We start from the raw sequence: 12,921 nt of genomic DNA, 5'->3' as shown, positions 1-12,921 counted from the left end.
GCGCGTGCCCCGCCCCGGACGAGAATACTTGTCGGCCGGACCCCCCCTCGCCAGCTTCGATTAACGGAATGCTAAGAACACTCGCCCGTGCTTGTTTAAATGGACTATGAGTTCCCTAGCCTTTGCTGAAAACGTTCATTAATGTTTTATCACAACAATTAGTGCATTTCACCAAGGCTGGCAGCCAAGCAACTCTCGCCTGGCACATGACAGCGATGGTGTTTTGAAGCGGTGCCGTGCAAGGCTCGAGTCCATGTGCATTGTTTCAGCCATGATTCTCTTGCAGCCCGGCTTCTGAACAGTAAACCGGGCTGAGCCCGCACGTCACTGAAACAGCATCTTTAATCAAGAGACACAATCTTGAGCCGACGCGATATTTCTCCACGATGTGACGCGCCCTCTCATTTCTGCCTGGGCTAATCACAAGACAGGGACGATGGAGCGTGCATTCACACAGCCGGGCAGCGGGGTCTTAATTAAAACGATGCCACTGATATTATGAAGCAGATCACACTGTTCATCACACTGAGTGGCAGATGTTCTAGTTCCCAGCCTCTGTCCTCGGCGTGTGAGTACAGAGAAGCATCTACGGTGAATAATGTAGAATTTTATGAACTGGCAAATCAGGAGTTAGCCGGTGCTGAGTGATGGTAAATGCATGGTTGTTTCAGAATCCTTCTGTGGCTGGAGGTGGCATCACTGAATTACAGATGTCTAATCCCATCAGGGTTTTCATCAAGCGTTTACAGTGCCCGATTAAACCCGGTGGAGCCCCCAAGGCAGTCGAAATTTCACCCCCCCTTCACAAATTATCTCCTAATACCCAATGCACCGGATTTTATTTACAAACTGACAGCTGCCAGAAGATGAACTTTCGAGAGACAAACTGCGATGTGACTCTAATGTCTCTGGTTTATGTACTTTAAGTTGTTAATGGGTACATTACATAAATACAGTATTTTCTCTATAGAATATTTAAGTAAAGTTTTCATTTCTTTGAGTTGATTCCTTTTTTCTATCTTTTGGAAAGAATATTTAAGAATGCTTGATTGCAATTTTCCTTCAAGATCAAATTAATATTATTTTGATCCGTTGTCACGGGCCCCTAAAAGGAGTAGGGCCCACAGGCCGGTGCCTACTTTGCCTATTTGGTAATTGTTGGAAAACGAGGCAGCATCTGTGAGGCCTGCACAAATAACATGACTACATTTGCACTTCACTGGGAACCAAACACCCAATTGTAGCGCCTGACTCTCAGAGGGTAGCGTTGCAGAGCAGTCGGAGGCTTACTCAAGGGAGGTGGTGTGGGCTTGTAATCGCCATTTGCAGGTGTGCAGAAAGAACACTCAATAATTGATTGTCCAGTCTGTACTTTGCTTTATAAAAGTAAGAGTAAATTTATTAAACACACACACACTACTCAATACTATGCACCAATTTACAAATATATATAAGCTGTTGGAATTACTTTGTGACATTGCATAACATCTCCACCCCTCCCGCAGGGGGGGTGGGGTCTAGTACCACCACTCCCATGTCTGCACATCATCTTGCCCCCAATGCAGTTAGTTGAACATAACCTGGAGCGAGGGCCCTGCGCACTGGCACCATCCCAGTGGTGACCCACCCCATTATCTCAACAAGCATTCAAAATAGGTAACCCTGCCTTGGTGACACATAACCCTGACTCAGCATTTCCTACTGACCATGAAGTATACACCTCTACATCTTAAGGAAGGGCTAGCAGTCTGGGTTCTTCACCTAAGCGCAGCAGCATGAATACATGTTTAAGCATCACTTTAGATTGACAGTACTCATCACATTTGTGGATCATTAGAATGCATTGCAATTACAGCCCCTAAAGGCATCACAGATGAAATCACAGGATTAGGCATATACAGCCAGACACCCTAGCAGGAATGTCTGGCAACATAACCCCACTTTGCTTATGACATCACCTTACATAGGTACTTCACATTACACATGTGGACTTCAGTCCCTCTAAAGAGAATAACCTTAGTAAATGCAGTTCTGATGAAATTACACCTCTTCACTCAACTCAGTCCTTCACTCCTTGAGGCACTTCTCCATACACCCCCAGCAGTAGAACAAAAGTTCCAGCCCAGAAGGTGTTAAAATGCTGGCTGAGCCCTTGAGGGGTTATCCTTTTTAATTCCACATAAGACTTAGGGAGGGACTTCCATTTTCAGGCTGAGGGAAACTGCACTTCTCCAGCAACTCCCCCTGCCCCTTGTCACACATGTAGTGGTGACCCCGTTCTTCTGGGGCAACCACAAGCCAAGAAAACACTGTTTGCCCTTGCAGGCCAGTCCTGGCCTGACAGGCATTATAGGAACTTTCGCATTTTTGAACAGTGGCTCTCCCGCTGCTCCGAGGAGAGCCGCGATGTGGGCCTTCGGCCACTTTGGCTTTCCGTTGGAGCGTCCGGTCCCACCCGGACCCCCAGGTAAGTGATATGGCTCGGGGAGTCCACCCCCGGCCGATCTGCCCGTATTTGGGGCCTGGTCCCACCCTGGCCCCTCGCTCCTCTTCTTTGCAATTGCGGCGTCCCGGTCCCACCCGGGAACCCCGCCTCCTTCCATCGTTGGAGGGGAGCCCGGGGAGCCCAACCCTGGCTGCCCCCGCCAGCTCCCCGCCCGGCCAGCACCTTTGTGTGCTGCCGCGGGAGCCAGCAACGTAGTTCTTGTCTGCCGGCTCCGGCGGGCAGACGCGCAGGACTTTGCTGGTTCCTCCGGCCCTTGCTGTACTTCGGGGAGTGCGACAGCACTCCCCCCACGCCTTTCACCACCTTGGGGCCCAGAGATGGGGTTCTGGGCCCCCTCGCCTGCTTCATGGGGGGCGCGCTAGTGCTCCCCGACATGCCTCATCTGCAGGGGCCAGGGTGGGCTCCTGGCACCCCGTGGGAACCTTTGTGTCTTCTTCGGGGCCCGGGGATGGGGTCAAGGGCCCCGTGGGCACATTTTCGCTGAGGGGCGTGACGGCACTCCCCCTGGCTTACATCTTCACGGGGGCGCAATGGCGCCCCCCAGCCTGTTTCCTCACACGGGGCCCAGAGTTGAGATCCCGGGCCCCTCCCCTGGCAATTCTTCACGGCTTAATACTCGGCGGGGGCCAGGGTGGGCTCCTGGCACCCCGCGTGGGCACATCCTTTACGGGGAATGCGATGGCGCTCCCTGCCTTTACTTCTGTTGGGGGCAGCCCCCGGGACCTGACCCACCCCGGGGGCAAATCATAGACCGGCGGCGGAGCCCCACGCGCTTCATCATCGGTCCTTCCAGAGGTCAAAGGTCACCTACCTTCTGGGGGCGAATCTCGGCCCCCAGGGGTCTGATCTTCGCGATCTTGGCCTCTTCTTGCGCCTGGTGGCGCTCCACAGCCACTGGGAGCACTCTCTTTTGCCGGGAGCTGTCTTCACTGGCTCCCTATGCCAGCTTTTCGCCTGGCACTACTCCTGGGCCTCTCTTCTCCCTGCGCAGAGGCCCCTCCTTCTGCGCACTGGTCCTGGTCTCTTCTCCTGGTGCTGTTTAGGATCCTGGGACAATCAGGGGGTTCTTCCTTCCAACTGCCCAATGCGCAAGGCTCCAGCACCCTCTGCCTCAGCAGACCACACCCCAGAGAGAGCTCCTCTTCCTGTGCAAGTTCTTCTAAGAAGTTGAAGAGGGGGCTGGCAGGAAGTCTCTGTTTGCCCTATCACACAGCGACACATCACTTCTCTGCCCCTGCTCCCCCTTCCTGCCCAGGCCTCTGGGTAGGTTCAAGATGGCATCGTCCAGGGTCTCCTGCCAAATGGTCTCTGAAAGCCCCTTCCCCCCTCGCAGCTTTCCTTCCAGAGCGGCCTGGTGCCTGGCACCAGGTGTCAGCTACTGATGGATGAACCTGTAGCTCCACTCATCTTCTCTGCTTGGAGTGGAGGCCCTCGCCCTTGGAATGCTTGTTGTGCTGGGTTGGGCCTCTGAGGCCCCGGCTTGGAGAGGAAGGTCATTAATTCAGCCTGGCAGGGTCAGCCCCCAGCCAGGCCTTGGTGAGGAGCTGACTCAGAGAAATGTAACATTTCTGGATGACCCAAAAGCAGTACAAATATGACTTTGGACTCTGCAGAATACTTCTTCTCACATAGGTTACAGTGGACTTTGGTGCGTGTCTGGAATTTGTAGGCCCTAGAAAAGTAAAACTAGCCCATGTGCTCCCTATCCCCATAAGAGAATAATGGAATAAACACTGTAAAGCACACTGACTTTCCATGGGCATGTTTCTTCCCACTGTATAAAGCCTATGCCATGTCACCACCCAATTCTGCAGAAGTCCTGCCACACCATTCACTTTGTAGCTGCTCCTGGACTGCGCACGCCAGGAATCTCCTCTGCGCAGCCTGTACACGTGTGCACATGCATGTACACATGTGTCTGCATGTAACCAGCCCGGTGCCCCTTACTCAAGCTGCTGTGCAGCGGCTTAGTCAAGTTAGGGGGACACCAGTAAAATCCACATGCAATCTCCTTCATCATGAGTTTCCTGTGGGTGAGTCCCAATTTATGAGGCTCTCCCCTAGTAAAAGCTCAACAAATAGGTGCTCAAAAAGCGAAAAATCCGGACACCCCAGAGTGTCAGAACCACCTTCTAACAGTAATCCAGCACTGAGGGGCAGATTTACAAGCCCCTTGCTCGGCCGGTGCATCACGTTGCGTGACGCACCTGTGACGCAGCCTGCTAAGTGATATTTACAAGAACAGGTAAAGTCACCCTGCGTGACTTAACCTTTGCTTGTAAATATTGCCCCTGCTCACACAACAGTTTGCGTGTTAGGGGCGTGACATGGGTGTTGCTGTGGGTGTTCCCACGCAACAACCATGTCCACTGATGCATTTCCAGATTTACGAGCAATCAGAATGCTCCGCCAACCTAGGGGTGATGTAGCGAGATGCAATGAGGAGAAATGTTTTAATTTCTCCTCTTTTTTTTCTCTTTCAACGCGTGCTGAATTCTCCAGCACACATTGGAAGAGGAACTCACCTTAATTGATTGCTTTTGTGCAGGAAGGTGCCCCTTCCTGCACAAAAACAATCTCCCCACGACGCAGGTATCCTTGCACCATGGTGCAAGGGTGCCTGCGCCGCCTCATGGCAGCAGTTTGTGCGCCAGCGCAGGGGTAAGCACAGAGATGCGACATATTGTAGTAAATATGTTGCATCCCTGTGCTTCGAACCTAACGCAGCGCAGGGCAGCAAAATGACTTGCAGCACCGCGCTGCGTTAGTTTCTTGTAGATCTGTCCCACAGTATTTACCTGCTGTTTGCAGATTATTACAAAATAAAATTACTTTAGCGTGAATTTTGCAGACTCATTACAGGGGAGTTTTTTACCTCGCTTCTTGCCATCCCTACATTCAGTGAGACTTCCACGGAGCGCTGTGCATTTTATCAGACTCGTACGTGTAAAGGGCAGGTCTGGTGTGAAAGATTCCAACTCATAAAGCTATTGATTTTATCGGTGTAAAAAAAATCTAATGGGCGCATGAAGTTTGACAGCCCGCCATGGACTTGAACCTACACAATTTTGTTTAAATCTTTGCGTGGTACGCAAGGAATCAAATTAGAATTTTCTTATTTCTTTGTTTTATTTTGTTTTATAAAACTGGTAATTTTAATGGCTGTTTGAAATGGTGGGAAAATATTCTCAGTGATACGAAGGCCTGCAATTGTACTACTTCCCCTCAGCGACAGACCATCAGATTGCCTATCACCGTCATTTCTCCTGTTCCCCACACCACATTATCCTTTGCTTACAGGTAACCATACCCTTGGTCCTCCATTCCTGTAGAACTATTTGGACTCATTCTCCCTTGTAGAGCCATGCTCCTTGTGTTCATGGCTTAGCTCCCACTCTCATGCATCCCCACCACACCATCATAATTAGTAGGTGTTTTTGGTTGCAGAATAGCCCACCTGTGGGGGCGGACATCCGTCCAAAAAACATCCAATTTGTGTGTGAGGGGTTGCAGGCAGGGGAACATTGTGTCAGCATAGTCAGAGAGACTCATAAAACCTTTCCGTTATTCGCAAATGTGAAGCTTTCAATTTTACCACAATTCAAATGGGAAGATAAAACACTTTGCATGCCCCTAATAAAATGCCAATCAAGAGCTGAATGATAATTGGTCCAAATATATTCCGTTGCAGAATTACTGTATGAGTGAGATTTAAAGGTAATCGTTGGACTGTGAGGGGATAATGCATGCAACATAAGGGAATCATGAGTGAAAAGTAGACAAACCTTAATAAACATGTAAGGGTAGGCAGACAGAATATCGAGTTGGAAATGTCAACCTACACAAATATCGAGTTGGAAATATCGTGACACAGAAATATCGACAGCAAGAATATTGTGGTCAAGAATATCGAATTTAAGGTAGAAAATATCGTTTTCAAAAATATAGAAGTCCTTAATATCGTTTGCAAAAAATATAGTGGTTAAAAATATCGATTTTTAAATTATTTTTATGTATATTAGTTTATATTTTAAATGTCTATTTTTGGCAGCAGTATTGTTTATGTTTTTTAATATATGTGTTAAATTGTTAGTAGTTTTCAATTTTATTATATGTAATAGATTTTAGGTGTAGGTTGTGGGGTTTATAGGAGTAAAGGGTGGGATGTAATGTATGGTTAATTAATTAATAATTAGTTGATAATTTATATTAATTAATTGATTGTAAATTAATTATGAAAATTGTTTAATTAACTTTAGGTGCGCGTTGTGGGGTTTATTGGGGTAATGGGTGGGAAGTAATTTATTTGTGATTAATTATTAATTCGGTGTTAATTAATATTAATTAATTAAGTGAATGTTAAATATGGAAATTGCGTAATTAATTCTAGGTGTGAATTGTGGGGTTAATAGGGGTAAAGGGTATGAAGTAATTTATGTTTAATCAATTAATAATTAGTAGATCCTTATTATTATTTAATTAATTGATATTTAATCGGGGTATTTATTTATATTTCTTGTGTGTGGTTTTTACGTTTATAGGGGTAAAGGACGGGGAGTAAATTAATTTTACTTTCTTTATAATTAGTTGTTAAATACTATTCGCTTTTTTAATTAAAAATACATTTTAATTTTGTAATTAGTTTTTTTACAGTTTAATTTTAGCTCTGGATTGTGGGGATCATAGGGGTAAAGTGTGGGAAGTTAATTTTTCTGAGTTTTAATTGTTTTTTAATTAATAATATTTCTTTAATTGGTAATTAATTATGTTAATTATAGAAGTACATTTTTGTTTTAATTTAAATTTGGTTTGTAAATTGTGTGGTGTTATAGAGTAGGAAACAAAAAAAGTAAATCTATGCAATAATTAATGTTTTTGTTTCTAAATAATTTGTAAGTAAAAATATTTATTTGTTTGAAAATTATTTTTTATTTTATATATTTGTAGGTATGTGTCATATGTATTAAGATTATAATATGTGTTAAAAAAAGTTTAATATTAAATATATTTGTATTAAAAATTTTAACATATTTATATTTTTTATTTATTTTGTTTTTTAAATATTTTTGTCGTTAATATTTTGTTTGTTATAAATTTTGAACTGACTGTAGTGAGAATATTGATTGTTACCCCTCCGCAATCCAACACTTTCCTTACTGTTGCACTCATTGGAGTGGGAATAGTAGATTTTATCCTGCCACTATCCATCACTTTCCCTACTGTTGCACTCACTGGAGTGGGAAAAGTAATTTTTACCCCTCCGCCATCCAACACTTTCCCTACTGTTGCACTCACTGGAGTGGGAATAGTAATTTGTAACCCTTCGCTATCCAACACTTTTCCTACTGTTACAATTATTGAAGTGGGAATAGTGATTTTACCCCTCCGCAATCCAACAATGTCCCTACTGTTGCATTGACTGGAGTGTGAATATAAATTTTTACCCCTCCGCTATCCAACAATTTTCCTACTGTTGCACTGATTGGAGTAGGAATAGTACATTTTATCCCACCACTATCCAACACTTTCCCTCCTGTTGAACTCACTGGAGTGGGAATAGTAATTTTCACCCCTCCGCTATCCAACACTTTCCCTACTGTTGCACTCACTGGAGTGGGAATAGTAGTTTTTACCCTTCCGCTATCCAACGCTTTCCCTACTGTTGCACTCAGTGGAGAAAGAATAGAAATGTTTACCCATTTGTGATCCAACACTTTCCATACTGTTGCATGACTGGAGTGGTACATTTAAGTTTAAAGATTTTTAAATAGTTTAATGTTTTGATTTATAATAAAATGTTTTTTATTAGATTTTATGTTATTGAGATATATATATGCAGCGCGGAAGGGAGAACAAGAGAAGTTATGTCTCCTCTTGCTAACTCGGACTCTGGGAATTGCGCACAAAGGGATTGTGTTATCTTTGGCAGCGCATTCATGAGGACTTTGTATTGAAAGGTAAAAGTTGCACTTTTTAAACGTGACATTCTAGTTTTACACTCTACAGTGCACTTGGATTATTAAAACTGTGATTTGGGACGCTATCCAGTAAAATTGTTATCATTCACAGTTCAAGCATTGTGCATAGCTTGTTACCAGACTGTGGCACTTTAATCCTATTTAGCATTATTCTACACATGCCGCAGCTTACAAGAACATTCCAAATGCATGTTGGGAAATGCAGTATTGCATCAGGTCACGTGAACACTGTGCTCTTAAGAGTGTGAGCTCATTCCCTGTTATTATCCTCACCTGTGAACAAGGCCATGACTAACGGCTGAAACGCGTAAGGATGGATGGTCTGCCTCTCTTGTGAATAAAGCTACGAGTCACGCAGTTGGGTTTCACTACTTTTTTGCTTGCTTTGGTGTTGCCAAATCACGGGAATCTCCATGCCCGTGTCTGTGAAGCCGCCCTGTAGGGATGGGGGCTCCCTTAGTTGGAGAAATTTCTTTGGATATATATACATTTGTATATAATTTTAAAATGATAAAATAAATTTAAATTATTATTTAATTAATTGTTTTAAAGTGAATATATAGAATAAATATTATGTAAGTGTGTTTAACTTTTTAAAATAAGTTTAGTTGTAATATTTGTTAAAATATATATTACATTTACTTTATTTTTTCATATTAATTTTTATAATTTAACATATTTAATGCTTTTTTTTATATCTATATATATATAGATATAAAAATCAATATTTTTTACAATTACATTTTTTACATCAATATTTTTTTCCCAATATTTGTGTACTAACTTGTGTAAGTATAGGTAGTCGATATTTTTGCATTCTATATTTTTTCATCGATATTTTTAACAGCTATATTTTGTACATCGACATTCCGTCAGTGAGCCACATGTAAAATAGTTGTTATTTGTTCCAGAAACACCCTTTTTCTCCTGTCAAAATCATGAGTAGGCATGTCTCCAGAGTGAGAATAAGGAGGAAAACTCCATACTTAGGGGCTCGTTATGATGGCGGGAGGATTGCCACCACCGGGCCGGCGGTGGCGATCCTCCCCCATCACAATGTGATTCACCCACCGCCAAATTAGGATGGCGGTGGGAATCACATACATTCCGCGGCGGACGGAAAGTCCGTCCCCCATGTCCTGCAAGGCGGTCCTTTTCTACCCGCCTTGCAGAACCCGGAACCAGGGCATCATTGCCGTGCAGGCACCGCCGTAGTGATTAGGATTAGCCCTTCCACTTGTCAGGCGAAGAATGGCTTAGGGGGCCCGTTGCAGACCACCTCAGGGGGGTACTCATGGTACCCCCATACATTTCCATGGTGGTGCCTGCCACGTGGTGCATGGAAATGCACATCGTGGTCTTTTAACATTGCGGACGGTGCTGCAGCCAGCAGCACCGTCCGCAGTGGGTTTTTTTTTATTTATTTTTTTTATAAAGAAACCTTTATTTGACTTCAAAGAGTTACAGACTTGGGCCTACAACCACTTGGGCCGGCCGCTAAATAGTACGAGAAGATTTAGTTCATCGTTATAAAGACATGTCAATCAAAAGACCCCATTAGTCCGTCCGCACTCTAAGTGAAGGCAGCAGTTGTATCCGAATACCAGTATAAAGACCGTTTCAGCTTTTAATTTAAAACTTATAAACATTTCACACGAACAAGGCAATAAGAATTATAAGTATCAGTACGTGCTCCCCGGGGTAGGAAAGTCCCCTCCATAGAGTAATCGGGAATAGTCTGCGACAGAGGAGGGGGGGGGGCCCGGGAGTGGAGAAAAAGTCAAACTGTAACATACTCATCACATAGCACATTAGGAATGTTCAGCTAGGGGGACAAAGGAACATCCAATACTATCGCCAGAGGGGGGCGCAGATGTCTCCGCGATAAGAATTCCACGGACCCCACACCTTGGACCATTTCCTGAGCTTGCCTCTCGCCACATACACCGTCTTTTCTCTAAACATGCACCAGTCCATATTCTCTTTCCATACCGAGATCGTGGGTGACCTCTGAGAACCCCATAACTGTGCGATGTCGCGTTTAGCCACCATGTTCCCCAAAGTCGCCCACTGCGTCTGTGCCACATCATAGTCATTTGGCTCCCACACGTTCAGCAGACACCTTCTAGCTTCTGGTAACAGAGCAACGTGTGTGACCTCTTCCATTACCGCATGCACCCGACTCCAAAAGCGAGCCACCTCAGGACATTTCCATATAACGTGAAGGAAAGTACCCAGCAAACCACAGCCACGCTTACACAGACCATCCACAGAAAGACCCATGCGCATCAGGCGGGTTCCAGTGACATACACTCTATGGAGTATCTTCAATTGTACGAGCCGAAGGCGAGCCGGAATTGCCACCTCCCTCGGGGAGGCCACCGCCGATACCCAGTCCAAATCGTCTAATACCAAACCGTCAGCTACCCAGACCTCCCTTAGGTGGGTCAACAGGACCGCCCGGTCGTTTATAAGCTTTTTATAAATCAAGGAGATTGTGCTGTCAGGCATGTAGCCATCTAGCACCCTGTCCTCCAATGGGGAATATTCCGGGATAACAGTAGCATCGGGAAAAACCGAACACAACGCATGGCGGACCTGAGCATACCGGAAGTACTCCCTATCGGTCAGCTTATATTCCACTTTCAGCATGTCAAACGTTTTAAACTTCCCTTTCACCCAAAAATCACTCACCTTACATATGCCAATCAGATCCCATTTCTCAAATCCTTTTGTTTTCCACAAACAGCCTAGCGTTTCCGAAGCATACAGCGGGGTCGCTCGAGTCAGGCGGTCCTTCCATCCCATCGCAGCATTCGCAGCATGCCACACATGTACTGCTATCTTTGTTGGGCCTGTCAACTGCACCCCAGGAGACTTCGAATAGAGTGCCCTATTGTAATCCCCACCAGGCAATAGCATTTTATCCATTGCAAACGCCGGGTTCAGGGCCGCTCCGTACATCCCGTGATTCACCGCCGCCAGTTGGGACACCCAATAATATCGCTTAATATCGGGGAGTGCAATACCCCCATCATACCAAGGGAGTGTCAATTTTGTGAGAGCGATACGCGATCGCCCGTCCCAGAAAAATTGCCTCTGCAAACTCTCCACCGCACGGAAATAGCGGGCCGGTATAACGTCAAGCGTGTTTTGTAGTGCATACAGGAATCGTGGTAGTGACATCATCTTAAACAACACCGCACATCCGAGCGGTGAAAGCGGAAGCCGTCGCCAACCCAAAACGTCGGCCTTTAGTCGCTGAAGTGGGGGGAGCAAGTTCCGCTCATAACAGGCCACAGGGTCTAATGTTATGAAGATTCCCAAGTATTTAAACCCCGATGGCGAAATCTGGATAGGGCAGCCACGCGGGAGGAGAGGAGCATCACCCGAGAGAACGTAGACGCATGACTTAGTCCAGTTAATGACCAAGCCGGAATTACGACCAAATGAGTTTAGAACATCGACTAATACAAGTAAAGACTGCCGGGGAGATGTGAGGTACAGGAGAATGTCATCCGCATAAAGAGAGATGCGATCCTCAAATTCAGGCGTCCATCGAATGCCCCCCAAGGAGGGCTCCCATCGGAGCCAGGCAGCCAGAGGCTCCAAGGCAAGGGCGAAGAGAAGAGGCGACAACGGACAACCCTGCCGCGTGCCTCTTCCCAACACAAAGGGTGTCGACACTCTGCCATTCACTACCACCTGAGCCAATGGTTCATCATACAACAACTTCACCCAACCGATAAACCCGGGGCCAAAACCAAATTTCGCGAGTGCCGCCCAAAGATACGGCCACTCAAGAGTGTCAAACACCATCGTCCCATCCAGAGACGCCAAAATGGCCGGCTCACGAATGTGCGCCGCTCTGGCGAGTACTCCATGGAGACGCCTCAGGTTCAGAGCCGTGTTACGGTGAAGTATGAAACCAGACTGATCCGGATGGATCAAGTCGCCAACGATTAGCTAAAACCTTAGCTAGAATTTTGGGCTCCGCATTCAACAGTGAGATAGGTCTATAAGAGATACATCGATCCCACGACTTCCCCTCCTTGTGAATCACGACTATTGTGGCAAGACGCTGATCATAGGGGAGGGAGCCCACTTCTTGTGCTTCAAGGAACATTGCACGTAGATGAGGCACCATCTTGTCCGGACGCAGTTTATACAGTTCGATGGGAAGGCCATTAGGACCCATGCCTTGCCGGAAGCGACCGAGCGAATGGCCAAAGCAATCTCATCAGACGGCAGCGTCGCGTCCATCAGTGTCCTATCCTCCTCTGACAAAGACGGCAACGCAATATCTCTCAGCAGTAGATGAGAGTCATCCTCAGAGCGCTCCGAGACTGGAGAGTATACTTCGCGGAAATAATCCGCGAAACATTCAACAATTTCCACAGGGTCAGTCACACGCGCGCCATCCGTTCTCTCAATAAC

The 12,921-nt window shown here is 45.9% G+C and overlaps 1 protein-coding gene across 3 annotated transcripts in view; it reads right to left on the bottom strand.

Annotated features, from left to right (window-relative positions):
* Positions 1 to 12,921, bottom strand: part of DLG2 (discs large MAGUK scaffold protein 2) — a 4,361,751-nt gene that overhangs the window by 1,998,737 nt on the left and 2,350,093 nt on the right. The gene's annotated exons all lie outside the window — the stretch shown is intronic.

Source organism: Triturus cristatus, chromosome 8 (genome assembly GCF_964204655.1).
Source record: "Triturus cristatus chromosome 8, aTriCri1.1, whole genome shotgun sequence".
NCBI lineage: Eukaryota > Metazoa > Chordata > Amphibia > Caudata > Salamandridae > Triturus > Triturus cristatus.
This window is presented reverse-complemented; position numbering and strand designations above follow the sequence as displayed.